The 4680-nt window shown below is 35.0% G+C and overlaps 1 long non-coding RNA gene across 1 annotated transcript; it reads right to left on the reverse strand.

Moving 5' to 3' along the window:
• Positions 1–3182: 3182 nt before the first annotated feature.
• On the reverse strand, positions 3183–4050 carry LOC122143029. The gene is made up of 3 exons (XR_006158928.1): positions 4021–4050; positions 3457–3486; positions 3183–3243 (listed from the first exon to the last, which is right to left on the reverse strand). It is a non-coding gene; the product is annotated as an uncharacterized LOC122143029 (long non-coding RNA).
• Between the last annotated feature and the right edge of the window lie 630 nt (positions 4051–4680).

Below are 4680 nucleotides of genomic sequence, written 5' to 3' on the forward strand. Positions count from 1 at the left end.
TCTAAGCTGCACACAGAAAAACATTACATTAGTTAAAATTTATCATTTATTTGTTAATGTAAATAATTATTAGCATTAAGGGTGGTTCAGGAGGCTGACAGAGTTTTGTTGTATAAAGTGTCCTTTAATACAAATAAAGAGACCTTTATGGAAAGTGACTCAATTGAAATTGCCTGCCTAATCAGTTCATCTTTTGTTGTTTTATTGACATTGAATACAGACAGCAACGGGGGTTATAGACTGCTGTCGTTTTAAGATAGGAAGCCTAGTCGAATTCATTTTCCTTGAAACCGCTCTTTTCTTTCGGAGAGTTTTAATTCAATGACACGGTCAAATAACATTTACTCAAGCTTCCTTAAGTTACATAAGACTAAAACTGTAGCATGCGACAGTGCGGGTGATGTGATTGCCTATTGCGATAACTACATTTCATTCCCTTAAGTTTATGAGATCTGTGTCACAGTTTCATCATTTGCTAGCCTTCATTATTATGGTTAAAACCACCAATTTTTGATACAATTACTAAATGTGCAATACTTTCCAGTAGTACTTAAAAACATTCTTGCTGTCAAACAACAAAAAAAAAAAAAAAAAAAAAAAAAAAAAATTTCTTTGTTGTAATCCGTTTGTATATCTTACGTCGGTTCTTGTTCAGAGTTCCTTTCCTTTCTTTGTCAAAGCTGCACAAAGAACACCCAGAATTAAGTGAGTGATACAGATATGAACAAAAAACCTGAGCAAGCCGCTGCGTAATGGACGCCTTTAAATGGGCTTCTAATAATCACTTCATCATCTTGCATTCCTTATTAACAGTCACACATTCCACAAGCAATTACGTTTACTGGTAAATTCTATATACATTTTAACATCCTTGGATGCATCACATCGTGACAATGATTAATCAAAGGTTACATTAACTACTCTATACGTGGTAGCATTTTCTCCTCTTGTTGTAGCAGCTTCAATACTCACACAGGTGTTTTAAGGAGAGCAATCGGTCAGAGATCTCAATCCGCTAACATCGTCACAGCGGGCACATAGAAACAGACACAAGATGATTATGGATTGAAATGAACTTTAAGTTCGCTGACCGCTTTTTTTTTCCTTTTTTTCTTTCAGAAACACCAATGGACAACTATATTGGACATTGTAGCACATAAAAGCAAATTTTCTCCGCTTTATCCGTTTTTTAAAATACTTACACACTTCTTTTTCACAGTCCCTTCGCTTCATGTCACAGCAGCACATAGAGAAACAGGAAAATTAGGGGATTTGAAGTGACGATGAACAGATGAAGCATGACACGAAACACCAAACATACTGTAGCGATTCTTCATGTGCTTCTAATAATACACTTCATTATTGTAAATGACTTTATATGAATATCAGTAACAAATTACTGTAAATGTTTTTTGTGTGTTGAACATTAGTTTTAGTCAACATCACTAATGCGATTTAAAGGGGACATGAGCTAATTCCAATTATCCTTGATCTTTTTGACATAATACAGGTCTTTGTAACCGTTTAGAAGGACTAGTTTAGTTCACCCAAAAATGATAATTATATTGCTTTACACATGCTTATAGATCATTAAAAAGACCAATTCACTTTTGGACATCATTAAAAGTTTGTAAATATCCTTTTTTCCCTTCCCTGTCGTGAGATTGTATCTGTTTCACACACACCTCTTGCTATTCAAAATAGAGTAACCCCCTTCAATCGCTTAAACAATAAAAAGTATGTGTAGTTAATATACCATATAAATACAGCATATAAATGGATGTATAATGGAAAATAATTGTTGGATGAGGATTTTCCCAGAATCATGAAAGAGAACATAGAAAGGGCAGCTGTGTCTGAGGTAAACAAAAAGCTTCCAAAGACACGGACAATCGAATGCAGTCCTCGGTGTAGAGAGAGTTTATTGCTCAAAATCATGAATAAATCAAATATAATCAATGTGAATATAGCCAGTTATATATTCAAGTTGAACTCTACTGTTATAAGCATGTATTCTGCCTGTGTGTGTAGAAGCCTTCATGAATGAAAGTGTGGCAGACATTTTCGGTTAAAATCGCAAAAGCAGCACATCGCTGTTCTGACCAAACATAATGGGCGCCTTTCCTTTAACGAACATTAATGTTGACCTCCCAGTCCCCCTGCCTTGCAGGAAGCCAAGGTGAAAAGATTAAACAATGACATGATGTAGGAAATGTATGGAAACACACCTTGAAGGAAATCCTGTATAAAGATTGTGCAGACACAGACTCAGAAGGAGATACGTAATCGGCTGATAATGAAAGGCGATGTTCTTTTTTTTCCCCCCCTGACTTTCAAGAGTGTTCTTTACACCAGAAATGGCAGGAAGCCCACCACAAACTCCATGAACAACACTTGTGAAGAAGGAATTGATGAATGTGTATCGCTTTGGGGATTACTTGTTTGAAGAGCACAAAGATACCAGTGGGAGGGCTAGCAGCAGATGCAAAAGAAAGAAGAACCTTGGCCTGATGTTGGATTGAACTTGGACCTCAACAGGTCCTTATGAAGACCACGGTATCATCAATCATAATGCAGTTCAACCCCATTCTAGCAGGTACTCAGTCAAAAGAAAACAAAGCTTGTGGCCGAAGCAGTTGCAGTGTGGAAAGTTTTAGCTGAGCTGAATAAACAAAAAAAGGGAAGCGGCAGTGGCAAAAAGGAAATGGAAGTAAATTATAATCACCGAGAACTTCAACACTGAAAGTTCACTTGAACGCAGCATCCAGTTTAAAAACAACTTGTTTGGTGTCTCTGTAGATATAAAAAAGAGAGATTCCCAACGTCAGGAACAAGTAAATGGTATATTCTTCAGTGACATCCTGGTCACATCAAAGGATTATGCTTTCTTCTGTACATTTTGATAGTAAACGACCACAGTTTTATGGACAGCTTGCAAGAAACCCGTTGAAAGATTGAAGCAGCAGCTGCCATCACACAACCGTGAGTTAATCATAATTTTGTCCTGGAAATGATGGTTTTGTAACAACTTATGCAATAGTGAGGGACAGATTTGTCCTATGCAATGACATTAAACCAATCATAACTGTGACCATATATATAATGTCATGCAGCTCAATCCTCAATACCACACTATATTGTATATTTTATATTCTATTGTAGCACAATAAAGCTCATTTTTCCTCCTGTTGCTTCAGCTGCAAGTACTTACACACTGTGGCTTTAGTCGTTCAGAGATATCCGCTTCATGTCACAGCAGGCACATAGACAAAGAAGAAATGAGGAGATAAGTTTCATTGATCAGAAAAACTACTGGACAATCAAACATTCATTACTAAGTTGCACTAAATCAAACACAGCAGAAGAATAAATGGTAAAATACCATGAAATATTAATACATTTAAACGGTAGCACAATAAAGCTTATTTTTCTGTCTGTATGAGCTGTAAAACTTACACATTTCCTTTAGTTTTTCAGAGATCTTCACTTTATGTCACAGCAGCACATAGAAACAGAAACGAGGAAATTATAAGTGAATGAACAGATAATAATGCTTCTAATAATCACCTCATCATCTGTATGGTTTTATATTTATGATGAGTAACAAGTACAGCCATGCTTTCTCAACTCTGTTCCTCGAGGATCTACTCTCCTGCTCCCACCCTGATCAAAACTGACATGGCCTGGGGGTTTTTAGCTTTTCTAGTACTCCTGAAGACCTTGATTAGATGTTCTGGTGTGTTTGTATTAGATTTAGATCAATACTTGAAGGAACAAGAGTTCAGAAACCCTGAATTCACGTAACGGTGTATGTGTGAACAATAAGTTAAAGCCATCATTAAATGTAAATGAATGGAACAGTACTTCCACAGCTATTTACCATGTCATGTAAATTTATATTTAGAACATTTATCAATATATACATTACTGATGATGAAAAATCATATTATACATTTAGACTATCTGTGGCACATTAAAGTCTTATTTTTCTCTGGCTGTATCAGCTGTACCACTTACTACATGTTTGATGGTGTTCAGATATCTCAGCTTTCATGTGTCACAGCAGCACATAGAAACAGAGAATATGAAGATACTGTGATTCTTTTGGTGCTTCCATAAATCACGTAATCATGTAAATAACTTTTATTATCAAATACAAGCTATGTTACATCTATCGTGACTTATAGTAATGTTGTATGTTAATTGGCTAGTTTTTTATATTGAACTATGACTAAAAATAAAATAAATAATAATAACATTAAAATAAAAAGGCACTTTTAAATACCAGAAATGATGCACTTAATTAACAAAAAAATTAAAAAATAAATAGTGGAATGTTGGACACAGTGTTGGAGGATCACATTACAGTACACGTTGTTACATAATCAGATTACTTATTTTACGTAACTAGTGAAGTCATGCATTTGAGGTTATTTACACACCAAAAAAAGGAACATCGTTTTTGTGTTTTCTACGGTGCCCCCGAGAGAATTTAATTAACTGCAAATGAAAAAAAAAACACGCAAATAGAAAGTGCTTTACTTTTGCCAAAATAGATATTTGTTATATAATAAAAAAAACAAAAAAACAGGAGGCCCTGCCCAAATAAGAAAAGTAACAGTAATTTTTCATAAAAAGTAACTAAGTAACGTAATCAGTTACTTTTTTAGGGAGTAACGC

Source organism: Cyprinus carpio, unplaced genomic scaffold, assembly GCF_018340385.1.
Source record: "Cyprinus carpio isolate SPL01 unplaced genomic scaffold, ASM1834038v1 S000000605, whole genome shotgun sequence".
Taxonomy (NCBI): Eukaryota; Metazoa; Chordata; class Actinopteri; order Cypriniformes; family Cyprinidae; genus Cyprinus; species Cyprinus carpio.